At 50.8% G+C, this 13,725-nt stretch overlaps 1 long non-coding RNA gene across 1 annotated transcript; it reads right to left on the bottom strand.

The window, feature by feature from the left end:
• Positions 1 to 6,184: 6,184 nt before the first annotated feature.
• Positions 6,185 to 10,272, bottom strand: LOC138919342 (uncharacterized). The gene is made up of 2 exons (XR_011429470.1): positions 9,717 to 10,272; positions 6,185 to 8,985 (listed from the first exon to the last, which is right to left on the bottom strand). It is a non-coding gene; the product is annotated as an uncharacterized lncRNA (long non-coding RNA).
• Between the last annotated feature and the right edge of the window lie 3,453 nt (positions 10,273 to 13,725).

Here is a 13,725-nt window from a genome sequence, read left to right as displayed (position 1 = left end):
TTTATGCATATATACACACATATATAAAGGCACAGCAGGGTACACACCTAACTGCCAATGTGCATTAGCTCTGGGAGGAGAATGGAAGAGGAATGGAGAGGTGGGGACATCAAGATTGACTTTCGCTTTTAATTCATTATTCTTCAGTATTGATTGTTTTAATTAAATGTATCACTGTATTGCTTGCGTGGTTAAAAAAAATAGCATAAATTGTACTGCAGTAAATCAATTTGGTTATCCTGTGGCAGCTCCTTAAGGACCAACAGCATAACTCCAGTTGAAAAAACAAGTGGAATTTTAGAACAACTACACGGGAGAGAAAAGTCAGATTTTCATGAAATCCTCCCACTTTTGTACAGCACACACTCTCTGGTTTTCCATGTCTAGTGCAGAACTTCCTAGTGAAAAAGTTGCTAGTGATAAAGAAACATGGACTGGCTTCAAGTGATCAAAGATGATTGACGAGTTAGGAATTAAGATATTAAGAGAAGAATGCAGTAATTCCAGGGATCGAGGAGGCCAGAGTACATAATGAAGAGCTATTATGGATCCTCAGTGACCTGGGAGGTGAGGTGTCACAAAACAGCTGCCATGAGGCATACTTACCAGTGGTTCTCAAAGTGTGGCCCCTAGACCAGCAATAGGCTCATCACTAGGGAACTTGTTAGAAATGCACATTACCCAAGCCCATCCCAGACCTATTGAATCAGAAGCTCTAGTGAGGGTGTGTCCGCGCAATGTCTTAACAAGCTTTCCAGGGAATACGGATGTGTGCTAAAGTTTGACAACCGCTGCTCTAGACCAGGGCTTCTCAGAATTTAAAATTCATATGCATCACCCAGGAGCTTGTTAAGCAGCGCATTCCGATTCAGCAGGAATGGAGTGGGGCCTGAGGGTCTGCGTTTCTCACAAGCTGCCAGGTGTGGCCCATGCTGCTGTTTCTCAGACCACACTATGTAACTTTAGAAGGAAGACTGAGTGAGTATTCAATGATGGGAGGGCGTCATAAAGAAATAATCAGGAAGAATACAAATATTTCCAGCATCGATTCATTTCTACTAGTGCATTAAGGGCTAATGAGTAAGAATAATGCTGCCTTCTTTGAAGGGCATCTCGTACGGGGTTCTGCGGATGCTCTCAATAACAGTACTCTATTTGTATACCTATAGCAGGCTTCCTGAGAGCTCCATGCACTCGCTGCTACTCCTGAGTTTCTGTTAACAGTTCCTCTTTCCAGATAGAGAAGCTGAGGCTGGCCCACAGAGCTATTTGTGTTCCAAGGTCACAGAGACCTGGGACAGCCTGGGCTGGCAAAGGCCTGCTGATCTGGCTGGAGCGCTTGCCACAGGCCCCTTAAGCCTCTCAGTGGCCAGTGGGAAGTGGTGAGGGAGCTCATGAGATTAACGCCGCCGCAGCTCGCAGCTCAGTAGTAAAACCCGGACCAGCTCACTCTGCAGGCTCACTGGTGAATAACAGGAATCTTTATCATCCTTTCCGTCAGAAAGCGTTTATTTAAAACCCTTTGGCTAGCTCACAGGGTGAGCTGGCCTGTCACACACCATCACATGGCATGGAAACTGGCAATTAAATTTAGCAACCCACCTCGGCAAATCCAGACCGAGATGTTTACAGGCCAGCCTGAGAGGAGCCAGGAGTTTTCACTCCTAAATCAAGAGGTTTCCAGAGAAAGTGAAATAAGGCTCGGGTGGGTTATGCCGAATTATGAGCACCTGTTCCCATCAATAACTTGGCGTCCTCCAAATGCTACAGCAGGACGCGGGGGCCGAGAATGCTCATTCTGCACACAGTCTGATAGAGGGCTACGGGCTTCGTTGTTGGGCTGCGGCGCAGAAATGGGGAGACGCCGACATGGAGGCATTCACTCCAAGGACAACTTGTTTGTTTACTGACTCTGGGGGCCGAGAGAGACAACATTAACCAAAGAATAAACGTCATTTTCCCTACACACCATGAACAGAGGGCTGTAATCGCAGCACTGAGCAGCTTGAGTAGATTTCCATGATGGCAAACAGTGAGGTGGGCATATTAAGTACACAGTAAGTTTTACTGGTTTGCAGGGTGCAATCAGAATTATAGCCTGGATTCATTGCTACAGGCTTGCCTGCGGTCCAGGAAGCTGTTCTGTTATAAAGCTCCACTTTCTGGAAAGCCCCTTGGGTTGAAAATTAGCAAAAGTGGACTTTGTGTTTCTGGTGTGTGTTGGGCTGTCTAAACTAGAGGAGATGCTATTTCTCATTTCAGCAAAAGGCTCAGCTAGAATACGGTGCTGTAGCGTGGCCGGGAGCGTGCCTGTCAGAGGGGGGCGGGCACGTAAGGCCTTGCACAAGCTAGACCCTTTAGCCACATCTTTCCCAACCCTTGACATGCTTGGTAAATTACATCTGCCCAACTTCTGTAAGGGCTTGTCTTCGGCAAGAGCCCAGATATGCTGCTGTGGGTGGGAAGAGGACCCTCGCAATCCCAAAGAATGGTGGCGGATACCACTCTCCCGCCACGTGAAAGCATTCCACTGTTCAGGTGCAGATAAACATGTCTGAGCTTCAGCACACCCACATGAGTATCTGTTCTCCCGCCTTACACAATAGGACCTTACAGAAAAGGGAACAAGAGTTTAAGTGTCGTAAACTGGGCCCTAAGGGGTGGGGCGGGGGGAGCCGAAAAGGCCAGCTGATAATGGGAGGACCCCAGATTAGAAACGAAGCAGAGTGGCTCTTTACTCTTCTGAATAGTAACCCTGGTGGATTTCCAGGACCGAGGGCGAAGATGGAAGACATCCTGTGCAAAGCCAGGTTTTCTCTCATGCTGTAATTAAGAACCGCGGCGGAACAATTCCCTGAGCGACATGTTCCTATCCAACTTGCCCATCATAAGTCTTCCTTTATCTCTACTTTTGCTCCCCTTCCTTTTCCTTTACTCCCTCTCTTCTTCTCACTCGTTCCTTCTCCCCTTTCTAGGCCTAATGGTGAAGAGCGTAGCCCCACATTCTTCAGCTGCTCTGTGGACTCGGGCTGAGGAGCTCATGTGTCCTCCTTGGCTCAGTAGAAGCAGGTCGGGCTGACACTCACGAGACCTTCAATCCAGTGCCAGCTTGACCCACGGTGCTGGGCCCGGTATATTCTCAGTGCATGGGTTTCTTTCTGTAAGATGGGGATAAAAGTCTCTCCCCTACTTCACGAGGATGATTTCAAGGACTGATGAGATTGTGTGTTAAGAACGCGCCTCAGAGGACGGGCACGGTATGAATGCTGGGTATTGCCGTCGTTGTCCATTTACGTTTCAGAGTACTTCGCTGATGTTCCTGGTCACGTCTTCCTCGTCTCGTAAAGCAGGTTGGATCCAAAGAATTGAGTTTGGCTCAAAGTCACACAAGGTTGGGTGCCTCAGCTGAGTCTAAACAAAGAACAATTGAGTTCCTAATCTATGCTCAGCCTGTTGGACCACAGTGACCTCTGCTCTCTGTACCTGGAAGCCCAGCCCTGGTGGAGGAAATAATGCTCCTGCTTCTCCAGATGGTGCGGAACCTGTTACACTGCCTCCCCCTCCCCAGCAGCCCGGGTGAATCTAGCTCTGTTTGTGTCTGGCCCACATCTCACACCTGCCCGGCACAGCCTGCCGCTTGCTGAGAGAGAATGTGGGGCAGAAGTGTGAGTCGGGGGATGCTCAGTTGGGCAAGGGGAGAGCCAGAGGACACAAATCCACTTTGGGGGTTCAGAAGTGATATGTGAGCGTAAACACAAGTGGGAGCCTAACTGAAGTTTCAGCCGAACTGAAATGTTTCTACTCTGTCCGACTTCAATTCCTTTGCATAGGGATCATCTGAAACAGAAATGCCAGGACAGAACAAAAACGGAAAAATCCCCTCTGAGGCTGGGACCATGGCAGCGGCCGCGGCCGGACTTGCTCGTCATTCGCCCGGATTCCCCTGCCCTGCTTGGGACTGCAGCCCTCTGTCTTCTGCAAACGACTTCTCCCAGGCTGTCTTGCTGCCTGGCTTCCGGCTGGGTTCAGCCCGAGTGAGTCAGTGAGGGTGAATCCGAGGGCTGGAGGAAGGGAGAAGCCAGGCTGTTCCCCTTGTTCTCCCACTGAGCTGGCCGGGGTCTCTAACAGCGGCCCCCTGCCAGTGTGCTCCTGCTGGGCAGCCACTCTCCACGGTTCCAGCTTCACCAGACTGCTGAGTTCAGGTGCTGATAACATTTCCTTCCCAAATGTGGAAACTTGCTGCTCTCACTTCTGTGGGGGATTGGCTTTTCAGCTCTTCCACCGTCTCTGTGACCAGCTCCCCACATTACATTTCCTCTATTCGACTCCCTGGCTGCCACTGTCTTCCTAACTGATAAATGCACGGAACCTCTGAGGGCGCCTGGTCTGCTTTACAGATGAGGAACCTGAGACCCAGGGAAGCCACAGGCCCCTCCTATAGGAAGTGGGTCCAGGTGGGACTGGAATCCGGCTCCCCCAGCGTCGCTTAGTGAGCCTCCTGGGGCAGGGGGCCTATGGGGTCCGGACTCAAAGGGGCCACTTTTACTGGTAAGGAGAAAGCGGGAAATAAAGCTGGAATTGCCAGTTCATGCACAGAAATGGTCCAAATACTCTAATTACCCAGAAAGGCCCCTTCCTTTAAAAAAAATAAATGAAAGGCTGAAAAGAAAAGATAAAGAGAGAAACTTGGGTGTCAAGGTGTGAGGGAAAGAGATGGATCTTCTTATTTCTCCTATTTGCCTCTTTAGACTTTGAAGAGGATCCCGGGGTCCGGGTACTGGCTTCTTTCGAAGGAAAACAGGGACCCCTCATCCCTTCTGGGGGAGGACTGGATGCTTCGGGGTGACACCCATGGCTTCATCCAGAGCATCTTGCAACAATTCCTTGGGGCATGTGGAGAAGCCTGAACCTTGTCACAATTAGGCCTCAGCTCTGGCAACCTGTGTTTACACCAGGATGCCCCCAGCCTGGGCCAGGTCAGACTCCAGCCCAGCACCTGCTCCACCAGCACCCAAACCAGCCCTCCCAAAGGGCACTCCGTGGTCAGCAGGGCCAGCAGAGCCCTGGAGGGGGCCCTCCCTGACAACCACCCTTTGACTCATGCATTATTCAGAGGCCGCTGGACTGGCGCTGCCTGCTGCCTGCAGGGCTCACGGAGAGGTTCAGCTCCAGCCGCACAGGCAGAGCCAAAGGGATATGTGACTTGAGAAACTTTTCTTTTTAATTGTAGTAAAATACACGTAAACTTTAGTCTTTACAATTTTTAAGTTTACGGTTCACTGGCATTAAGTACATTCACATTGCTGTGCCTGTCACCTGTCACCACCGTCCATCCACAGAACTTTGTCATCTTCCCAAACTGAAACTGTCCCCATTAAACACTGACTCCTCAGTCCTCGCTCCTCCAGCCCCTGGGACCCACCATTCTACTTTCTGTCTTTATGAATTTGACTACTCGAGTTACCTCATATAAGTGCAACCAAGCAGTATTTGTCCTTTGTGACTGGCTTATTTCACTTAGTATAATGTCTCCAAGGTTCATCCACCTGTCAATTTCCTGCCTTTTTAAGACTGAACACTGGCCCATTGCATGTAGATCCCACATTTTGGTTATCCATTCATCCATCAATGGGTTGCTTCCACCTTTTAGCTATTGCGAATAACACTGCTACGGACATGGAGGTACAGATACCTTTTTGAGGCCCTGCTTTCACTTCTTTTGGGCATACACCCAGCAGCAGAATTGCTGGATCATTACTGGATCATCATAGGGTAGTTCATTTGCAATTTTTTGAGGAACCGCCCTATGGATTCCCATAGCTGTATCACTTTACATTCCCATCAGCAGTGCACAGGGTTCCCTTTTCTCCACATCCTTGTCAATACTTGTTGCTTTCTTTTTTTTTTTTTTTGATAATAGCCATCCTAATGGGTGTGAAGTGTCTTTTAACTTTTTAATTTAATGTTTAAAAAATGTATTCCGTATGTGGAATAAAAATTTCAACATGCATAAAAGGTGCATAATGAAACATCAATTTTCCTCTCTCCTCACCCCAGTTTCCCTGTTTCCAGAGGCAACCATGGTTACCACCCTCAGGAACGCTCCTCAAGACGGTCCATGCAGAGATGAGCCTATGTGCGCATACATCTGTTTAAAACAAATAAGAGCACAGCATACACAGTATTTAACATGTGGCTTTTTATTAACTAAACGTGCCATTTTTCACTTTATATAACATTTCCATAACTGTATCTATAGGTGACAAGAGATTTAGATCTGTATAGGATGCTGAAACTATAATGAGAGTCCCCATCTTTCCAACCTAACACAGAAAATTTGGCCTTGAGGAAGATGATATCCTCCTGGCTGTTACTGGAGCAGCGCCCTGTCATCGATACATTAATATTTCTGCAAAGAAACATAAGAATAAATTACACTACGTGGAATAAGGATTCTAACTAGCGTTGCACTGGTCCCCCGCAGGTTTCGCCACGAAACAAGTTTAGGAAGCTTGCAGTTTTCAGAGCTTTTCAGGGTTCAGAATTGCAGCTAAGAGATAACAGGCTTGTAGTACTTAGGGACTGTCAGATCCTGGGCTGCGAGCTTTTCATGTCTTACTTTTGATACTCACAATAATCTCATCAGATAGAAATTTTACAGGTGGAGAAACTGAGGCTCAGAGACAGAAAGCAATTTGCCCAAGTAAGAACCTAAGCTAGGACTTGAACCCAGGTCTGCCTGGTTCCCAAACCTGGCCTCTTTCCCCTACATCCCAGGTGACCACACACCGTTGTCTGCCATAATTATCACTAGTGCCCTCCACTCTCAAAAGAACTGGGTCTCAGGATATATAGTCTATGGTCATGCCAACCATCCCGTGCTATGCCTTGGTGGTTGAGCTTTCTTGGCAGATGAGACCTGGCCCTCGATTCCTATAGACATCGTTGAGTTTAAGACAGTCTTTACACCTTGCGGGCCTCGATTCTCCATTTTAGCCAGCACTTCACAGCTTGTTAAGAGGCGGTGGACGGCCACACGAAGCCTTCCCTGAGTTCTGCAACCTCGGAGGATTTCATGGTCCATGCTGCACTGCTCACCTCTTAATTTTGTGGGATAATTTGTTCTCCGTAATTTATTTTATTTTTTAAAATTGTAAAATATGCTTAACAAAAAAATTTACCATTTTATCCATTTTTAAGTGTACGGTTCAGTGGCACTAAGACACTCACATCTTTATGCAACCATCACCACCATCCATCTCCAGAACTTTTTCATCTTCCCAAACTGAAACTCTGTGCCCTTCGAACACTCACTCCCCCTCTGCCTCCCCCAGCCCCTGGCATGCCCCATTCTTTCTGTCTCTGCACTTGACTCCTCTGGGTACCTCATGTAAGTGGAGTCAAACACTATTTGTCCTTTCGTGACCCCTTATTAGACTCGGCACAATGTGCCCAAGGTCCCCCATGGCGTGGCAGGTGTCAGAAGGCCCTTCCTCGTTACGCTGTGCCCTCTAATTGAGTTTTATGTTACCACTGAAGGCGAGGGCAGCCTCGTGGTCTTTTGGGTCTCACACAGTGCGACCTTGTATTTGACTGCTCAGTCAATATTAACGGGTGGATGATGCAGATTAGAAATTTTTTAGGGTTTGTAGGAGCCTTGGAGTGAAGCAAGAGGCTGGCAAGCTGAGAGGGTTGCCGGGCGGTGCGTGGCCTGGTCTGTTGTGGCGTCAGTGCTTTCAACCACACCGTACTGTAGTTTTCGGCATAGGTTAACAGATGACCTATGACCTTCACTCAGGAAGCAGACGTTACACACCGTGTCTCAGAAGTTCAGCAGCAGCGTCCCCCTTCAATCGGGTGTGTGTTTGAGTGAGGTGTCAGCGTGAGAAACTGTGCGAGGGCATGAGAAACTGAGTGTGAGTGTGGATATGTGTGAGAATGTAGGGGATCACTTTGCAGTGACAGGCTGGAATGGGGACCATGGATCACGTCCTCCATTTACCAGGCCTAATAGAAGCCTCGGGTTAGAGAAATTATGGAAAGCTAAATTCTAGGTTTGAGACCCTAACTGGGCTTTTATGGTTCTAAATAGAAAGAGGAAAAAGTCTTGAGTTTTTCTCCCACTGTTTATGTGAAAATGTGTTGAAGGAAGGTGCTGGATTTGGGTCTGTGAGGTCTTTGCTTGTTTAGGGCCAGGAGAGTCGTTATATCCACGACTGGTGCTGACCCAGTCCTCCCGGGGGCAGTCACTGTCCTACATCCTTACAGCAAACGTCAAGGTTAGGGCGTTGATCATCCTGTCTTACCATTCCGGAAATGGAGGCAGAGAGGTTAAATGACGTGCATGTGGTCACACAGCTGACTCAAATAGAGGTGGTCTGGCTTTGGGGATGAGGATTGTTTAGGATCCGGTGTGGGGCTGAGGTTGGGCTTTTAAGCCTCAGGGCTATCAAGGTGTGTTTGGCTCAAACTGCACCTGCACGTGAGTGACTGTGAAGCATCCGCTCCTGCAGAAGTCCAGGCCTGGCATCAGGCCCCTCCCATCTCCAGACAGTCTCCTTTTCTCTCCTACCCGGTTCAGCAAACTTATCAGGAGGGCGCCTGCAGAAGGAGCCTGCAAGGGGGGCCTGCCCTCCTCGTCTGCAGCATCTCAGCCTTGCGTGGCCACAGGGGGACTTGGGGGAGAGTGACTGAGGAGCTGGTTTGCTCCCAGGTCAACCTGGAGTTCTAGCTGGGCCTGGTGACTCTGAAGCTGTCCCAGCCCCTACATGGTGCCAGCACAGATCCCAACATCCAGCTGATGCTGCTGCAGCTTCTCAGAGGCCCACAGCTATGGTCCACACCGGGAACATGGCCCCTTCTGGAAGCTTCCCTTGCATGAATGGGAAGTATGTCATGGGTTGGAGGAGGCGAAGGTGGTGGCAGCCATCCGAGTTCATCATCCTGGTGCAATTCTCTTCTCGTTACTTGAGCTCCTGTGAGTTACTGAAAACGAGTGGGAAGCATGAAGAGTTTGAACAAGCAAAACAAAAAAACCCCAGGCTGGGCCCTGCCACCTCCAAGACGCCACATTCTAAAACGTGCACGGCGCCCCTGGAGTTGTGTGACACGACAGGTCTGCAGAAAGAGTTCTTGGTGGAACTGTATCAGGGCCTTGACCAATCACTCCCACAGCAGTCAGAGATGGGCCGAGATTAGGACTAGGAGGGTCCTAGTCTGTGAGGGGGGTGAGTTCTAACGTTTCCTAAATGTTCGGAAGAAGCCCTCCTGCCCACATCTGCTCCCGACCTTCCCAGGAGTTCCACACGTGAGGCTGGACGATAGAGGAGGCCTCTGGGTGGCAGGCCTGGAGGTCGTGTGCACATAAAGGAGCCGCCCCAAGGGGGGGGGAGGGGGGGGAGGAGGGGGAGGGGAGGGGGAGGAGGGGGAGGGGAGGGGGAGGGGAGGGGGAGGAGGGCGTCGCTGTGGGGGCCTGGTGGGAGAGTGAGCAGACAGTCAGGTGCCATGGGGTTTGCACTAGGTTTCAACCTGTCACCCTGAGGGCGGAGCTCAGGGGAAAATGGCCTCTTCAGTGGGAATCTGTATTCTGACTCCTTTTGAATCCTGTACAGCACAAAATGGATTTAAGACAAACAGGGAGTCTGTTTTAACTCCCTTAGTTGATATGTTTTACAGTCTGTGGTGCACATTTGCATTTTAACCACACGCAGACTTACTGTTTGTGCGGGGAGCTCGTTGTGCTCGGCCAGCGCCTCGCCAGCAGGGAAAGGTCATCTGAGGCTGGCCCTGTTCATGCAATCCCTGAGGCTGATGTGGGTCAGAAGTCAGGAGCCCGCTGCATAGCTGTCATGGTACCTGCTCCGAGAAGTCCTCCAGCTGCTGGTGGCTGGCGCCGGACCCACGTCCCATGCTTCGCTGTCCGTTCCGTGTGCCTCCCCACACCTGAAGCTGTCTGTCTCCTGTCCAGGCTCTGACCTGAGGGCTGTGGGAGTGACAGCTGTGCCTGGCATGGTGGGGAGCAGCCCGTATGAAAGGCTGTCCTGTGTCTGTGGAGCCCGTTGTGGGAGGGTCTCCAGAGCTCGCTTGCACAATGCTGCCTGCAAGCGTTTTCATCAGAGTCTTAGCAACTGTCATGTCAGCATGTGACCTTTAAAATTGTTGAAAAGGAGCCACTTCTGGAGAATGTGCTCATGAGGAGCAGCCCCTCTTCCTGCTGCCCGGCCGCCTGCCCAAGGGAGCGTTGGCTGCCTCGTGGGCTGAGGGAGCCCACCGCTGGTGGAAGAAGTCAGAGAGGGAGCCCATTGGCTTGGCCGCTTGACATTTTGTTTTTTAATATTATTATTTTTACCTCAGTTGTCTTACACACAGCTGTTAGAGAGTTTGGCATCTCTCCATCTCTGTGAAGAGCCAAGATCCATACCCTGTTTCTTCCTCTTACACTGCTCTCACCTCCTGGGACACCCTGTTCTTTGGCAGCTCCCCTCCCCTCAGGTACCCTATTTTCTGATTCTCGGTGGGGCTTGCTGGGCCACCTTCTCCCAGCTCATCCGCCTTGGAGAGGATTCAGGAGGAAGGGAGAGCACAGGGCCTCGCTGAGGGGAAGGTAGCCTAGCGGGGAGAAGGAGGCCCAGGGTGGCAGGTGAAGGGAGGCCATCCTGAGCAGGACAAGGCCAGACGGTGCCTTGCAGTCACTCTGAGGCACGGAGGGGAGGCATCCCTACTTCAGGGCAGGCCCTGGACCACTCCGGAGAAGGGTCCTCGGGAGACCCTGTCTCTGCCTCATTCTAGTTTGGCTCTTCTTCCCTGAACCACTGCACAGCTTTTCTCGGCTTTCTTGGGGTACTCCAAACTGCAGTGGGTGGTCCCAGAGACCTCCTGGGTAAGCCTGGGCTCAGGCTGTGGGCACCCCAGCGCCGGCTCGAGGTCCCCTCCGCCTGCCTCTCCCCCACCAGCACCATCAACCTCTGGTTCTGTGGGCCCTACCTCTGAGCCCTTCTTTCAGCACATGCTTTCCTCTCCGTTACCCCCAGTCCAGGGGTCAGTCAACCACGGGCTGGGCCGAATCTGGCCGGGCCGGCTGGTGAGTAGAACTCTGCGGGAAAGTGGCTAGGCTCCTTCATTTGCATACTCCCTCTGGCTGCTCCTCCATACAATGGTTAAGGAAAAATGCCTGCCAGGCCTGCTCTAATTCTCCCCTTGTCCTCTTTCAGGGGCATCATTGGGCCATCTTTCCACGCAGTCCCGTCTTCAGTCTGGCTCCCCTCCGGGCCGCTCTCCGGCTCCAGCCTTTCTGAAGTCAGCTCCGACTCTGGGGCTTTGCCATGGGCTCCCCGGCTCCTCTGCTTGGCAGGGGTGGTGGGGGGGATTCTAACCACCTTCTCACGGTTGGCAGGATTCTCGGCCCAGCTCCAGCCCGCCCTTTGCCACCGGGCCACGTTCAACTGCACGTGGCTTCCAAGTGCACGCCTCCCAGAGGCCCCGCTGCGTCTCCATGGCCAGCGGGGAGTGGGGGGGTTCGCTGCCCAGTTTCCTCTTCCTGGAGGGACATTCCCCTGCTCTTGCCCGGCCTGTCCTGAATCACTCCACAGTTCTCAGGGAAGCCTCTGACTGCCCAGGACCGGGTCGGGAGCCTTCCCTGTGCTGCACAGCCCCCCAGATCTCTTCCTATACACCATAGATCATGCTATATTGAAATTGCATTTCATTCATTCATTCACTCATTCCTTCATCCTACATATGAGTCACTGATCTGAGAGCTCTGGATAAAAAGAGAAAAATCCTGAGCTCCCTGCTGCTGCCAGAGGCTGACATGCGAGTGGGGGCAAGAGAGGTGAAACGAGACGAGAAAGCAGGATGGAGAGTATTAGAGAGGAGGAGGTGCTAGGGAGAAAAATAAGCCGAAAGGAGGATATGAAGCGCACTGGGAGTGTTGACATTTCAGACAGGGTGACCAGAGAAGGCCTCACTGAGAAGGTGGTTTTTGAGTAAAGGTTTGAAGGGAGGGAGGGAGGGAGGGAGCCATGTAGATATTTGGCAAAGAGCCTTCTAGACAAAGAAAAGAAAGATGGGAAGGCAGGAGCACACCTGTCTGGTGTGTTTGAAGATGAGGCCGGTGTGGCCGATGTGGCTGGAGGGGAGAGAATGAGGAAGGGAGAGGGAGGATGGAGAGGGGAAGTGTGGGGCCGGGGGGGCTGTGGGCAGGATCTGAGGGGCGTGGGAGCCACTGTGGACTATTGAGCAGAGGCGCGGTGTGACCTGACTTGAGTTTTAATAGAGTCATCCTGTTGGTGATATGACTCTCCACTAGACAGACAAGCTCCTCGAGGGCAGGCATTGGGTCTCGTTGACCCTCATTCTCAGGACAGAGCATTCGGGCTTGTAGGAAGCCTCAATATGTTTTACAAATGAATGATGAACGAATGAATGCGTGAATGAATGCTATCTCCCAGCAGCCAGTCCTGGCTCCTAAGTGCTGGGGAGGTCTTCTCACTGTTGAAGGAAAGCTCTGGTAGCAGATGCTGCCAACAGCCAAATCCCTAGGGCTCTTAGCTGCCTGCTTGGATGTTGCTATGGCAGCAACACACATCCAAACCAGTTTTCCTTGTTGCCACAGAAAGGACTGCTTAATGGATCGGTGTCACCTGGAGGGAGGATTTCGGGGTGTATCATGCAGCCTAGGCCTTGGCCCTGCCCTGTGCGATGTTCTGCTCAGTGATGCAGGTGAAGCCAGAGAGAGTTCTAACCGAAATTGCAGGTGGAGGTGGAGAGGGGGATAGATGATATGTTGATTGATAAGACTCAGAATCCAAAACTATCTTTGTAGGTTCAAGCCAAGAGGCCCTATCCGTAGGAGAAGGTAAAATAGGGAGCCATGTAAGGCTGTATGTCAAAGCCAAAAAAGTCAGCTGCCAAGACTGAGTTGGGGCTGTGTAGCTTTAGTAGATGGTAAACACTGTCAGAGTGAAAAGCGCAAAGCACTTGTCAAAAACCTTAAAGCAATCTGAGAAGCCATTCTAGAAGTGTATTAATAGCTGCCTATTATGCGAGAGTTGTCATCCTCCGCTGATTGTGTATGGCCACTCCCAGGACTTCCCGTCCAGTCCTTGGCAAGACCCCTAAAGAGCACCAGAGCACGCTGGGAGTGTGACTGCAGAGGTGTGTTTGCGAGCACCTGAGTGCTTGGAGAAGAGGAGCCTGGGGAGCTCTCTTCAAATGTCTGAGTTATGAGGGCGAGAGGGCTTAGGTTTGAGAGCTATTCTGAATGGCTCTAAGGCGTTGAAATAGGGCCAATTGGATGTCAGCTCAACGGATGGAAACATTGTGCAAACATCAGACGGGTTGCCTGGGGCTTCTTTTTATGAGGGGAGAGGGAGGGAGACAACCGGTGAGCAGGAATACTAAAGCATCACATAAGCACTTTTACTAGATAATTTAAAAACCCCCTTTCATACTGGGATTCCATGCATTTATGCTTCTCAAAATCTGCTAGTTATTCCTTAATATCTATTTTTTTACTTCTTCCTTAATAATAAAACTCAACATTTTTAGCATGCCTTTCCACAACAAGGGCTATTTTCCCAGCCTTCCTTGGGACCAGGTGTGGCCAGAGGCTAAAATTGTGGCCAATGGACTAAAAGCAGAAGTTTCACGTTCTACTTCTGGGAAGTAGTAGCAAAGAAAGAGGTAGACCCTTATTTTCCCTTCCTCGTTGCTGTAGGCTGAAAT

The sequence above is a fragment of the Equus caballus genome, chromosome 20 (genome assembly GCF_041296265.1).
Source record: "Equus caballus isolate H_3958 breed thoroughbred chromosome 20, TB-T2T, whole genome shotgun sequence".
Taxonomy (NCBI): domain Eukaryota; kingdom Metazoa; phylum Chordata; class Mammalia; order Perissodactyla; family Equidae; genus Equus; species Equus caballus.
This window is presented reverse-complemented; position numbering and strand designations above follow the sequence as displayed.